This window comes from Rattus norvegicus, chromosome 4 (assembly GCF_021556685.1).
Source record: "Rattus norvegicus strain SHRSP/BbbUtx chromosome 4, alternate assembly SHRSP_T2T, whole genome shotgun sequence".
Lineage (NCBI taxonomy): Eukaryota > Metazoa > Chordata > Mammalia > Rodentia > Muridae > Rattus > Rattus norvegicus.
Window position 1 is genome coordinate 145,455,671 of NC_141537.1, and position 16,027 is coordinate 145,471,697.

A 16,027-nucleotide genomic window follows, 5' to 3' on the forward strand; every position below is an offset into this window, starting at 1 on the left:
AAAGAAAAGAAAATTCCCCTTAATATTCTTGGTAAGTTTATCAATTATTACCTAATTATTTTTTGACACACAGCTTTGCTTCATATCTCAGGCTGTCCTTGAACTCTCTAATCCTGCATCCGCCTCCTGGGCTAGCATTACATGTGTATGGCATCTTAGAGATCTTTTGTTTTACTTTCTTATCTAAAAGTATTAACTAGCTATGGAAAGAGAGCTATTAAATCCTCACTGATTGCCTACTCACAAACCTGAAATGTTTTGCATTTTAAATTAAAATGTATTGGAAACCTCTTATTGTTCTCTTCCACTTTTTCATTATAATATTTCCAATAATCCCATAATAAAGTATTATGTTCGCATCCATGTCAACCCTTTCCTCTTCTTCCTTCAACTCATCCTTGGTCCATACTCCCTCTCAATTTGTGAGCTTTTATTCTTTAATTCCTTTTTTTTTTACAAATTTGTAAATACCTGTAAATACATAAATACAATCTGCTGAACATATGTGGTGTTAACTGTCTATGTGTTTATGACTAACCATGTGTGCTTCTATAACCAAGTGGGGGCTCATGCCAGTGAAAACTGACTCTTCTGCTTTCAATAACCATTATTTGTGTATAGCTCTTCACCAGGTTATTATCTTTGTAAGATATACTCCATCTCTGTGAGATAAATCCCATCTGCATTGACACGTCAACTCATATTACCATTGGGTAAAGTTTGTTTAAGCAGCTATCTTACTGAGATTTCACGTGTATAGCTTTTCTAGCATTCCTAAAAGAAAATACCTCATAGCATACTTCTAGGTCCTGTGGCTCTTACAGTCTTCCCACCCCATCTTCTGTGATGCTCCCTGGGCTTTAGGTGTAGAGGCTGCACTGTAGATGAGTTCACTGGGTCTGGCTGGGTAACCCACTGACATCCATTTTTTAGTTCACCGGTTGTGGCTCTCAGCAGTGGTCTCTGTCTATTGAGAAAAAAAAATCTTTGATAAGAGGTGAACACTACAATTCTTTGTGAGATGGAAGGTAAGTATTTAGAATGTCATTAGAAATTATACTGCTGGGGTTGGGGATTTAGCTCAGTGGTAGAGCACTTGCCTAGCAAGCGCAAGGCCCTGGGTTCGGTCCCCAGCTCTGAAAAAAAAAGAAAAAAGAAAAAAGAAAAAAGAAATTATACGGCTGCAATAAAGGTGGTATTAGAATGAGTATCTAAAGGAAAGTTTAGAACACATATGTTGGTAGATAGTGAATCTGTGCACTTCTATTGTACAAGTGCACGGTGTGCAACTGTGTAGGGTATGTGTGTGAAATGAGCTCAGGTAAGTAATTCCATTCATGAAAAATGCACAAGCCTGGTAGGAAATATTTGCTATTATCTATAGCCACACTGTTCTTCCTTATGCTCTGTTATGGATCCTTAATTCTAAAACAAATTCTAACACACTACCTCTTGCTTATTGAACCTGATTATTTTCATTTTTTGGTCACATACCATCCATATCTTAAAGTACAAAAAATTTTCCGTTAGTATAACAGGCTTCCCATTTCTGCTGAGCATGGGACACGGATCCTGCAGAGAAGAAGAGAAGAAGAAACAGTGTACCAGGAGCTGCTCTGAGGCATCTTCATAGAACATGCCCATAGGCTTAGTTCCATTACCTCCCGTATGCTCATTCTTTGTTTTCACATTGAATATACCAAGAGTATTAATTTCACTTGTAAACAATGGATAGAATATAAAGAGTTCAATAAGTAACTAAACTAATGAAAAAGAGAAAGAAAAAACTCATACCCATCTCCTAGGAAAATTGATTCTAATGAAACTTTGGTGACTTTTGTTCCAGACAACTTAATACTCAAAAATGGCTTCAGGAACCCAACACCATATCTCACAATGAAAATATTTCATGTTTATTGTTCACCACTGTTAAGAAGATAATAGTATAGTTCTACGAGGCAAATACTATTCATCTATCTAATGCCATCCTAAAGTTGCTTTATTTTTAATAATGGTTCTCACTTGACATCAATCAATTGAGTCTCTCAAAAGACAATTAGTAACATTTGTAAATTTTTTGATTGTCACATTTTGAGGTGGTACTATAGGCATAGCACAGAAAGATATGATGGGATGCCACTAATCCCATCATTTGGCTCCTGGATGAAAAGTGCTGGGGTTGAGTGGTCCTAATTTAAAGAGACTGAAACAAGTCAGACATAACCAAAGTTGCACTGACCCAACTTATGATAAGTTTCCTCACTTTATAGTTTAAGATAAATTTGGAGGACTGAAGAGATTGAGTACATATCTATTAAATTTTTCAAGGTTTCCTTTGGTAATAACTACATACTTAAAATTGTTAATCTGTTAGTTTTCACTCATAGATTATTTTTACCCAAATATGATCTACATTTTTGTTTCTATAAAAGAATACCTGATTGGATCAGTTTTGTAGATAAAAGTCTTATTTTCAGATGATTTCAGAAGGATTTCAGTTTACCATGATGGGATAGATAGAAAATAGCATTTGGATCCCTGGCTCTGGGAAAAGAGCAATGCCTTTGTCACATGACAGTAGATAAGATTAATAAAGAACAGACAAAACCAGAATCAATTATAATCTTCAAAGAGTTTTCCTAGTGATCTACTTTGGACAGACAGACCCAAAAGTCTCTAAAACAATCCTAAAATCTAGCACCACCCTGTGAAGTCCAAGCTCATCTACCTATGGAGGTCATTCCAGAGTCAAATCACAACAAATAGCTCTGGAGACATTTAGAAACCACTTAGGGTACACAGCTCAGAATCTCTAGCTCATTAATATTTATCGAGTGCCTGTTAGGCACTGAACACATTCTTAGAAGTTGTGAGTGAATAGCTTAGTCCACCGAAATGGAATTTTTAAAGTGGTGTAAACCATGGACGTCGCATTTGTCGTGGAAGGATATTGGTTTGTTTTCATCAAGTGGGGAACTAGGAGGGATACCCAAAAATCACAGGGAAGCAGATCTTAGCTCATCTTATCCCTGTGTTTCCATATACCAAGAACTGTCGCCAGTAGAAATGTATGGTAAATATCTGGGGTGGGAATGTTGCATACTAAATGGGATTCCCTGCAGGTAGACTATTTTCTAAAGGAGTATTATCAATGGATGGGGAATTGAAAAGGCAGGAGATGGGATCATCCCCAAACTAGCTCTATTGTTTAAGATTATAGCAGAAGAAGAAAGGATATTTGCTTTAAAATACAGTTTTCTCCTTTTTAGTTTAATTTTATTGGATATTTTAGGTACTTACATTTCACATGTTATCCCTCTTTCCCTTTCTCCCATCCACCCTTCCCCTTCCCCAGTTTCTATGAAGATATTCCCACTTCCACCCGAACCACTCCCTCCTCAACTCCCTGGCATTAACCTACACTGGGGAAATGAGCCGTCACAGGAAAGTGTTGTCAGCATTAAAACTAAATGATAGATTCTCTGAACCTTGGAACCTGTGTGACTACTCAAGGTCACATGCCCTTTTGGCCATGCTAAGTCATAGCATTCATTCTGTAATCTAGTCTGTTATGTACCATTGTTTTTCCTGTCTTACCTTTGTTTTTCTCATCGCTGTGACAAAAGACCACTTAAGGCAGAAAGTGTTACCTTAGCTCACAATTCCAGGTTTCAGTCTATCATATTGGTCAGCTCACTGCAGTGAAGATTTGTGAGAACTAAGTCACATTGCAGCTGTATTCATGAGAGAGCAACAGATGCACGATTGCTGCACTCAACTCTTTCCATTTCATTTAGTCAGGTCCCAGTCAATGAAACAGTACTACCCACATTCACCTCCATTCACAGAATTGAGATAATGCTCCACAATGATGACCATAGGCCCCGCCCAGTCTAGAACACTTCTCATCAGAACTCTCTTTGAAGATGAGTCTATACTGTGTCCAGCTGGCAGTTAAAACTCTCTTTTCTACTACTCTGATTTTTAGTTCTCTGCCTCCCACTTATAGATCCTATATTGGCATACTCAGATAGGAATGTTCACCCTAGTTCCCTCCCTCAACAGACTGTGCATCCTTTGTTTGTGTTTCCCCTTGAAAGTGTCATGTTTTTCCTTAGTGTCAATCACCACAGACAGTTTTCTGAATTCTGAAACTACAGCTTCAAACTTATAGCATACCTACGGTTGTCAGACATTTTAAATGTGTTATGACAGATGAAAAGCTTAACATTGAAATAACAAGATTCAACAGATATTAAATTATTATTTTATTATAGCTTTTCATAAGTATTTACCCATTTAGTATTTTACAAATCAATTATTAGTAGTGTAGGCTTTATAGTGAATGAACTAGAATTAAAATACCATGCCTATCATTTCATTTTTAAAGATCTGTTTTATTTTTCATTAAGTGTCTGTGTGTGGTATGTGTATATGTGAGTGCACATGTCTGCAGTGTCCAGAAGAGAGCAAGGAATCTCTTGGAGCTGGAGTTTCAGGTGCTTGAGAACAATTGGATGCAGGTGAATCCTGCTATTTCGAAAGCTTAATATGTTCTTTTAATTGTGGGGCCAACTTTGTAGACTCTGTCTGCAATGTCTATGTGACAAACTTGAGGCGCGGTGGAAATAAGCTTTATAATAGAACTCTAATTTATTTATCTATGAATAGGCATGGTGGTTACATAGTACTGAAAACATTGTAAAGAACAATAAAAATTATTTTGTATAACTGTATCAATCAACAAATGTGAAATCCTCACCCAGTGCTACAAATGTGTTCTTCTCTAGTAATATGATGATCATTCTTATATATTTTAGCATGTTCTCGTTTCCCAAATAACAACCATAGCTAACTCATAGGTATTTGGTAAGATTTATAATAATGTCTTTTATACTTTAGTCCAGTATAATCATTTAAAACATTTTCAGTAAAAAGTTGTCAGAATGGCCCTTATGGTGGTTGTGTGTATTTTCTTACCTAAAAATAAACACTGAAAACGTCTCTGGGACATGGAATATGTAGCTCCCTGATTTAATTAATTTCTGGTGTAATTAATTACTCTATCATGCTATTTTCTGATTATATCCAAGGCATACTTGAAATTTGTGTGACAAAGCCACCTGCATCGATTCAAATGGAAATGCATTCCCTCTGGATAATATCACTGACCTGGGGAGTAATCAGACATAGACACAGCCTGTATCCGTGCCTTTGACTGGGATTCAGCATGCTTCACAGAAGAAAGAAAAATTGTCAGTAGGACTAAAGTTCAAAGAATACTGTCCATATTTTGTTGTGGGAAATATTAGATCCAAAGCAAGACCTTACTATTAAATATTACTATATGGTTTGGACACCAAAGCCATTGCATGGCTCAAGGAAGTACAGATTACAAATTATTCCTATCAACAGATTCCTCTTGAAAGCAAAGCTAGGATATCTTCCTGTGAACAAAGGGGCTGCTCACTGACTTTGATCACACAAAACACTGAGTAGAATTTTTCCTTACTCAACACCATATCTTAAGCATTTGATGGTCATTGCTTTACAACCTGAATTGATCCACCTTGATGAAATTAAGAATGTTTGTTTCTCCCTATGAATACATGTATCGAGCCTCTATAGAACTTAGAAACCTCTTTTCTAGCCACAAAATTTGTCTTTGTCTTGCTTCTTCTCAGTCCTCTTGAGAACAAGATCTGTATCTGATCCTTTATCAGTGTTTACTGCAGCTCTGTAGATTCAAATGCAAGCATGCAGTGAATGTTCTAAGGCAAAATGAAGTGGTGGGTTTACTCCCAGAAGAAAGGCATATCTTGTAGATCCAAGAGCAAGGAACGCATCAGGGTCTTAGAAATTAGCTAAATTCCCAAACTGTAAGATCCTTTGCACTGTACATCTCCCTTGTTCTTTGGTATCCATTTGATCTATTCCTCTCAGCTACAGCAAATGTGTTCTTCCAAGGCCATCAGGCTGTACTTTGGTCTTAAGTTTAGAATCTCAGTGTAAAAATCAAGCAATGTTGCTTGACCTGAAGTTTCTTACTACTAAATTCAACTTACCAGGCAAGGCAATTTGATTAGAATCAGGTGTTCACCTCAATGCCAATCATTCTATCGCATCCATTCAAAACTGTATATAAGGAAGTAGAAAAAATGACTTTTAAATATAATTTAAATAAAATTTAAAAAGCCATGTGTTCAGGACAATTCACTTTTTACAAAACCCACAGCAAAATCTGCCTTCATGGACCCCCAAGATCTCTCAGACACTGGATTCCCAACCAGGCAGCATATACCAGCAGAGATGAGACCCGCAATACATATACAGCAGAGGCCTCCTGGGTCTGAGTTCAGTTAGAAAAGATACACCTACATTCAAGAGACTGGAGGCTCCAGGAAGCTTAGAGGTCTGTTCGGCTGGGTTCGGTGGAGACATCCTGGTGGAGACTGGGAATACGGGGTTCGGGGGAGGGGCTAGGGGATGTAGAACAGTCAGACAGTGAACTGGGAGGGGAATAAAATCTGGGAAAAATATATTTATGTCTGTGTATTCAGGTTGGAAAAAAAGAAATGATATGAATTTTCTTCCTGAAATTAGGATCTTTTAAGTGTAGATATTTTTATTTACAAGGACATTCACTTGCTGATTGATTTTATGTTTCCTAAAAATGTATCTTTATAAGCAAGCCAAACATAAGCTAATAACCTTCAAACTAGAGTCCTTTAGGACCTGCCACTATATCAAGATTTAAAAATTAGAGAAAGGGTGGTGAATTCTGGTCAAAGTCTAGAATATCCATAGATGGGTGAATTTGTCATCAAAACCTTAAGTATGATACTTTAAGGAATGATTTTGAAAGTGACATCGCTACACGTCCAGAAACCAGTTTTTCCTTTCTTTTAAAATGTGTTTAATCTTTGAAAATTTCATACATGTATATGATATGTCTTGATTTGTAACCCACATTTTACCTGGAAGACTCTCCCTACTAACTTCATGTCCTCTTTAAAAAATAATCCAATTAGTCAGTTAATCCTGATATGATCCTAATATGTCCATGGATGCTATATCATTCATAAGGCATGATTACCCTACCAGTAGTCACAGCCCCAAAGGACGTTAGCTCTCCATTCTCCAACAACAATCAAACACTAGGTGCTCCTCCACCAGGTAAAGCCTAGGAATCCCTGTTTTTCCCCTGATGGAAATATTAACTGATTTCAACTAGTGAAATCTTTTACAGAAAAGCGGTGTATCACTTTCTTAGCCATAGACTTGTAATACACAATATCAGGTTTGAATTCTCTTCCAGGGAACAGGCCTCAAATAAAAGAGAACAGTTTGTTGTTCCCATAAACACTCTTGGAGGTATTGTACCAGTCAGTGAACACATCTGCCCAGTGAGTCTCTATTGTATCATGCAGGATCCAGTAGTGGGTAAGATTGTCAAGGCCTTTTTTCTCCAGCATTAAGAATTTTATCTATCAGGGAGAGGACGTCATGGTCAGTTCTAGAATAATTTCTTTATGTTCTGAAACCAGTGTTTGGTCTTCAGCAAGAAAGTCTTACATCTAGTTATAATGGGCCACTAAAAGCAATGATAATAACCTATATGGCTATACCAAAAATTATTACACTGAATGGGCATTCATTTGTGAGTAGTGTTACTATATTTTCTTTTTTTGGTCAAGTTCCTTATTTCTTTTTATATATTCATGTGACGTGTCTTTCTTTTAAAATGCTATTGTTTTCTTCCAACTAGTAGACAGTGGAAGCATATGCAATCAGAAATAAAATGAAATATAATTTTGGATAAACCGCCTTGTGTTGTTATAGATGTTTGATTATATAAGTTTAGATGTTCTTCTTAGAAAAAACTTCTAGATGCCGAGACATTTTTAGAGCAGCGTACAAAATGAAGATGGTAACCAGGCAACATGATTCTTGTATGGTTATTAAAAATAAAATGTGTAGCTTCCACCATGTAGAATAATTCTCTGACTTTTGATGTGTTGTTTTTATTCTTTCCCTCAAAAGAATAAGCAGATTCTACATGCTCAAATAATCAATAATTTTCCCCTTAAGTTATTATCTCGTTAGTTTATTTTTCCTAGAGAATTTTACACAGATAAATCAGTCATGATAATTTGATATGATTCTTTAAAAGTGTGTTCAAAGATTTTGCATAAAAAGTATTTAAGTATTCACACAATCTGTCACATGAAAAATTTAATGCTTGGTCATTAAGATGACATCTGGCTTGAACAAATTTGTATTTTTTCCAAATACCAAAGTGTTAGTGACTAAAATTTTGGCCAATGTTCATATCATGAATTACATTATTTTTAAAAAAGTAACCAAAACGCTACATCAAAATGTATTTAACTGTGACAAATATTCTTTATCTGTATCCATTACCTGATACTTTTAAATCATGATTCATAATACATATATGTTTATAAAGGATCATATGTTCAGCTTAGAAGACTTTGCTTTCTCTTCTTCATTTCTGGTAGACTTTGTGTAGATCTTTCAGGACTATATATAAAAGGTAGCTGAGGGTCTTACATTGTGTAATCTTCTAGATGACTATGTGTCGAGTCCGCCTATGTAGCCAAAGCACCTGGAAAGTGAAAGGCTGGTGTCTAGAGACATGGGTAGGTGCTGTAATTTAGTTGATGCGGCTTCTAGTCAAACCATAGGTGAATATGTTTTTACACAGACCACATATTGCTTTAAGGTATGGCCAGGCACATGAACTGCTGTTCTACACAGACGTTCTACATGTAGATCAGGGGATTAAGCCCTCAAAAGAGGACTCTATATATAAGTTGTGGTTTGTAGATTGTTGAAAGGCTGTCCTAAGGGAGGCATACACAGGCATTAGGTCTTAATAAACACTCCTCTAAATACCCGAAGGCCACTCTTATTGGAAGGCAGATCTTACTTCAGAGGTACCCTGTGAGACTCCTAGTAGTTGTCATTGATAATGAATAATATCTATATCATTCGTTGAGCAAAGTTCCAGTCTGCAATCTTGCTGTCAGATTGTTTTCTTTCCGAATATTGGAAAAGTAATAACAGCTAACGTGAGATGATCAAATTCCAGAGATAGAAAATAGAAATACTGGCAGATGCCTGACAATTATTATTATTATTATTATTATTATTATTATTGTTGTTGTTGTTGTTGTTATTGTTATTATTATTATTATTATTATTGTGTGTGTGGTGGAAGTTCTCTGTATAGGTTTGTGTGCACAAGTGCAAGAATCCATGGAAGAAAAATCTTTGAGACATCCCTGGAGTTGGTGTTCTTAGGCAGTTACATACCGCCCATTGTATGTGTTGAGATTTTAGCATTCAAGAGCAATGTGTGCTTTTAACCACTGAATTGTCTCTCCAGCTCCAAATTCCTGAATATTTAAGAATGCCTGTTCATTTCTATTTTTCTATGAAAAGGATTTTACTTTAGTCCTCTTCAGTCAATTTTTTTTTTATTAACTTGAGTATTTCTTATATACATTTCGAGTGTTATTCCCTTTCCCGGTTTCCGGGCAAACATCCCCCTCCCCCCTCCCCTTATTTATGGGTGTCAGAAATATTGAGACATGGCATCTAATCTTACAAATTTGCATAAGCAGCTATAGCCTTGAGTTGCAGGTACGCCAGTAGAAATCTCCATTCTCTTCTCCCAGAAATCCTTCTTTTTCCCCAGCAGTCACAATCGTAAATTATCCTGAGCTGCTCTGAGTCCTGGAGGAAATAAAATGTCATTGTAATATAAATAAGAATAATCCAAAGCTACTAAATAATAAATAATTTTTGCAGCATACACTATTGTTCTTAGGTCTCTGAAAGATAGTAGTGACCAACAATCATACTTATGTCATAGAGATAGTAAACATACTATACTATATAAAAATACCATGTGATTCACCTTCTGATTTTTCAAGAGTTGTTAGTAGACTAAAGTTCATGAATTCAGAAAAAAATATGATTATACAAAATACACCCAAGAAAAGCATTTAAAATGATGCTTTAGGAGTGGTAAATTACCTTAAGTGTATTATCATTAATTTAAATTTTTTATTTGACTATAACATTTGTAAATAGTAAGTTTGTAACGCCAGTTTATTGGAAACATAAATTTTTACCAAGAACGGCTCATTGATTTTTATATTAAATTTAGCTTCTTAAAGACTTAAACTGCAAAGGAGTTAGAGACCTCAGTATAAACACTGATTTTTAGGATTAATTATTCATGTCTAGTATGCTACTGGGAGGCTGTGGCATGAATATACTTAACATGTATAATAATTCATATACAGTCATGAATTATTAATAGATTATACCTGTAAAACATTTGCATAGAAACCAAAATTACCTTGTCTTGGAAAATGGACTCTACCTGTAATGTTGTAAAAGATATATCCATACATAGCCCTCCCTTTCTTTCTCTCCTGTGCCTATGTGTGTTTGGTCTTATGTAAAGAATCAATAATACATAAGCAAAGAGTAAACACACGAGATTCTATCATTTATGACAATGAATCAGAGGTCATTGTTATAGTTAAGCCAAACAGTGATTTCATCATGCATGAATTATTAAAATGTTACTATTTTGCTAAATGAAACTTGAATGGTGATCTCTTCACTAGAGGCTAGGAATGGAGGTATTTTCTACAATAATGTTGCATATCTCACTTTCTCTGCCTCATTCGTAAACATTTCCTATGGATTGTTTGTTTCATTTTCATAACAATTAACTCTTTTTTTCTCAAAAATAATGGCAGCTTGCCACTAATCTCTAGAGAATTTCTAGGTGGATCTCTTTCGAGCTTTATTCCATGATGTCAGCCAAAATGATTTGTATTTGTTTAACTGAATTTACTTTAGCAACATTTTGTAGAAATGCAAATGAGAAAGGCATGGATGAATAGGGTAAAGATGTTGGCTTCTAAACCTCAAATTCAAGACAGGAGTATGCAGACATGGGTGGAAACAAGAAGGAAGGCATGACAGTAAGTCCTCAAAGCACCTGAGTCATACATAAAAGAGACTCCTATTTCCACAAGTTCTTACAACCATGTGACCAATAGTCCTCTTCTTAGGAGAGCTCACAAATCACTGGCTTTCATTCATAGTTACCTACCTGAACTTTCCCAATAAATTTTCTGGGTTAGATAATATTTAATTCCTGAGATAGGATGAGATGATTTCATTAACCTCCAGCCAGTTGATGATTGTAAGAAGGATTCTGTTTCCCTACAGATATGAAATACTACATTTATTCTCTAGTATATTCTACCCCCATGCTTACCTGTGATTCTTTGATCATGCTTTGGTGGTCTTATTTCGTCTGTGCCAGATCTTCTCTTCTTTCTCCTAGGGACTTTTGAATTGTCTTATCATGGGATTTTTGATGAGCTTATCTCTCCTCCTTTACCCCTGAGGAATCATACTCACTTTCTCTTTTTATTCAGAAAGTTATGGCTCTTAGATAGTTTCCCATATAAACTATAAAGCATCTTGTCTAGCTATCAGAGAAAATGTTAGCATTGCTACTCATGAAAGGGACAAATTGTCTTGGAGAGAATTATCATAGGGAAGAACTGAACCCTCCTGAAGAACTAATATTGGCCAGATTAAATGGAAAGATACCATGAGAATTTAGATGCAATACTTTGTCTTTGCTTGTGGAGTTATTTCATTTCTGGGTTTATACTCAACTTGTAATGAGTTGTTATCTAAGCGTATAAATATGAATGAGTTTTCTTGGTTATATCTTGCTGCTTTCCTAAGTTCCTTATGTTTCCATTGGTTAGATCAAATATGTTATTCAATACATACAACTTGGTCTTTTTTCATTGCAGTAAAGTTTAGATGATTCACAGTACTCAGAAGAAAGAAGAGAAATGCCACTTTCAATGGTAGAATGCTCCATATCTGTCTTTTTTTTTTTTTTTTTGGAGCTGGGGACCGAACCCAGGGCCTTGTGCTTGCTAGGCAAGCGCTCTACCACTGAGTTAAATCCCCAACCCTCCATATCTGTCTTATAAGGTGCCAGATTGGTGTGATTTTCCAGAGGATCTGAATTTCATTGTCAAACTCAGATGACACCTTATGATGTCTATAATTCAGTGACTAAAGATTTAACATCCATGTCTGGTCTCATGCATGTAGTATACATATACATGCAGGCAAAACACCATACACATAAAATAAAACAATCCACCCTATAGGAATAAATATACAGTCATTTCATTTCCATTGAGGCATTCCTCATATCACAATAACCCTGTACCCCTTCTCCATCGTGTATTTCTTTTTCCTTCTAATTCAAGCAGTAATGGATTTCTGGGAATTCTCTTTCTAACATATCACTTTCTTTTCTCTTCCCCACACTCATATTATTCTGTGCTGTGAATCAATCTTACCCTTACCCCTGAACCACTGACCCACTCCGCATTTGTATTTTCCTTTCCTCTGTTTATTGGAGGTTTCATGCACTATTCCCCAGATCATGTATACAGTGATGAAGTATACATTCTTTAAACACAGCCACTTCATGGTTTGGAAGCAGTGTGGGAAGCGTTACAGAGAGCCCTTGTACTTGAGCTCTAAAGTCAGAAGTACTGGCACTGCTTGTCACTGGGGCTGATAAGGATATTCCCCTGACCTGCTGTACACATCTTGGAGTTGAGAACATAACATGCTTGAGTGCTGCATATTTCAGGAAGTTTAGATGCTAGAGAAAGCTTCTCTCTGTCTTCTGACCTGGTAATGACATCCTGATAGCATTCCTCATACCCGTAGGGAGATCTTCCATGCCCTTTCAGCTAGAAGGACCTTTCCTAATCATGTCTCCCAGGATGAATCATGCCTTTGTTGAGTACACTCCATAATCTCAGGAGGTACATGAGGCCATCACTTCATTTCACATAGAAGAGAACCCAGCAAGAACAGTTTGTAATGACAGATGAAACCTTATTCCTTCTCCTTCTTGTTTAGAATTAACTTCCCAAATGATGACAGTTGTGCTTAACATGAGCCAGTGGGACACTGCTTCAGACTAGCCCCGAAAGGAATTTAGGAAATTAAATTTATCAGTTCAACCAAAGGAGAAAGTTCATGCTAAGAATTCCATCTGCTTCATATAAAAGCAGAATAGATTTGCTTTAATAAATCTTTGATTCTGTTTCCTTTGAATCAAAACTGTGGGACTTGGTGCCGTGGGTTATATTTCAATACTCTGGTAATGGTCTTAATTGTACTGAGATATATGCTCCAATCATGTTTCTTCTGAGATTTAATAGAGATGTGGAAAAGTCTCATTTCACACATACATAATAGAGAAAGAGACAGGTAGGAGAAGAATGGTTATTTGTTCTTCAAATGTCTGATACTATTCCTATCTCTCTGCCCTACCTGGGTCACTAAACCTCTTTTGTGATGAGCCCTGTTTCTAATGGTACACAAGCAGATTCTTCTGGCAGCTAAAATTGTAATGACAGACTATGTGTAGGGACTTGAATGCTTAAGCAGAAGGAAGGCCTTGCCCTTCATCTATGTCAGAAGCTCCTTATCTGGCAGTAAAGAGCTACAAAGTATACTTTTCTGAAGGGACTTCAAAGACTACTGTCAGACACTTTAAACATCTGTACAGGATTCTTGAAAGCCATGAAGATCTTGTGTGTGGTTAGTTTTCTTCTCTCTGAATGGGAGTAGAGGAAACTAATAAGAATCCATTTATCACTCCTATGATGCTAGTAAAAGGTAATAAGTTGTTGGTCCTATAAGGAAGTCTGACTTGTACAAGCAAAAGCAAGGCCGCAAGAATGGCCTATGTGGATGATACCATTTTATCTCTTTCTCTGACCCTAGGGTTGTGTGAGAAGACATGTTTTTGAACCTGGGTTACCCTAGCACTATCAGACCAAAGAAGCACACACAAGGTTGCTTTAGTTCCTCACTCTATCATTAGACCACATAATGGTTTCTCTTTTTGTTTTTGAACTACCAGTTTCCCCTGTAGTACAAGTTGTCTTATAATGGGGCATCTTCAAGGAAGAGAGAAATTGGCATGGTTTGTGAGTAAGAGCAAACCCCATAGGACTTTTCTAGATCTTTGGTGGGTATGAAATTCTAAAAATAAGAAAGAAAATAAAAATCCAGCTTTTCCCTCCTGCTATTAGTCTGGTCTCCATTTTCCTGGTCAGTTGAAAAAATGATATGATACTTACCAAAATATATGCCTACTTAATAGAATATGTAACAGATATCGAAGTTTGAAACCAGGCACCCTGCTATCAAATTCATCTGGATCTTCATTTCTGACTTTGAAGTATGGTTATGAATTGTAGCTGCTGCCTAAAGTTAATGCGACACTTAAAGAGAAAATGTATGTAGAATGCTTTCTGGTTTTGTCATTGTGACCACTGACACATCTTTTATGGCATATGGAAAAGCTGAATATTTTAAGTATGTGGTAATAGGTCCGTCTTTGCCTATAATTCTTTAGCTTTAAACTTTCTAAGTTTCTGGCTTACTTCCACTGCCACTGATGACACTGTATAGACTGACAGAGGGGGTGGTGCCATCTTCATTTCTACAAATAGACAAAAGGAAGACTAGCAGTGCTAATTGTGGACTTCCCTGGGTGATGTAGTGACATTAATGGAACTGTCATTCAAGCCTAGTTCTTACGACATTTTGAGTCTAAGTCTGATTACTGTGGCTTTTTGTTTGTTTGTTTGCACTTTGATTCTCTTGAGACCCTTGTAGGTCCATTGCAATATTTGAAGTACACAATCCAGAAAGAACAGCTGGAGAATTGTATGGTACTTGGACTCAAATGTCTCTTCTAATGTAGATTTTCTATGAGTAACATAGAAGTGGCATACTTATGTACCTGTGTCCTCTTTAAAATCAATCTATTCCCATTTTGACTAGGAAGCCAATTTCATGATGGGACAAAATTAAAAAAAAAGGCCTTGAAATGTTATTCACTAGGGGCTGGGGATTTAGCTCAGTGGTAGAGCGCTTACCTAGGAAGCACAAGGCCCTGGGTTCGGTCCCCAGCTCCGAAAAAAAGAACCAAAAAAAAATGTTATTCACTAATTCATATCTGAAATAGCCAAGTACAAAGACTAGAACATAATGGTTGACTTTGGGCACGTTATAATTTTTTTTCTAAGCTTGTGCTTTCTTTTGTACCAAGTGAGAATCGTGATAATAATTACTGCATGACAGGTCTACAGTAAGCACTGAAACACTTGTTACTGTGTGAAGATGACAAAACTAGTATTTTGATAAGTTCCCTTGTTGCCACAGCTAAATATTTGGCCAAAGCAAGTTAGAGAAGGAAAGGTTCATGGAACCTCACAGTTGAGTATAGCCCATTATGTATTCAAGCAGGGATTTAGGGAGGCATCTGGTCACAGTGCATCCACAGAGGGGAGAACAATAAATGCTAGTGCTTAACTTGCTTTACTCTTTTATCCAACACAGAACCCCAGTCTAAGAAGGATCCTATCCACAGTTAAGGAGGGGACCCTGCCTAAACTAATCTAATAAGACATTGCCCAGAGATTTGCCAACTACATAAGTCAACACCCTCAGACTGACAGTATTAATCATCACAGCTGAAGACGTTTGTCCCTGGTTTAGCTTACTCGAGATGCAAAACTTTTTCCTTATATCACTGCTTGGGTTTTCAGTGAAAAAGTGCTTGTAGATCTCCTTTGCTTATTGAGTTAGAGATCTTCCTATAGTTTAGTGAAATATATGAGTGTGTATGTATTCATTTATACATATGCGTTTATATATATAAATACATGTGTATGTGTATTCATATACACATGTATGTTTTATATGTGCTTATATGTACATTTATATTACATATATATAATGTGTGCATGACTGTGTGTGTGTGCACACATAATAAATCTTCTACCCTACAACCTATAATGTGTTGCTTTTTTTTGTATTCTTCATATGGCAGAAGTGATCTCCATGA

The 16,027-nt window shown here is 36.4% G+C and overlaps 1 protein-coding gene across 3 annotated transcripts in view; it reads left to right on the top strand.

Moving 5' to 3' along the window:
* Positions 1-16,027, top strand: part of Grm7 (glutamate metabotropic receptor 7) — an 890,093-nt gene that overhangs the window by 551,428 nt on the left and 322,638 nt on the right.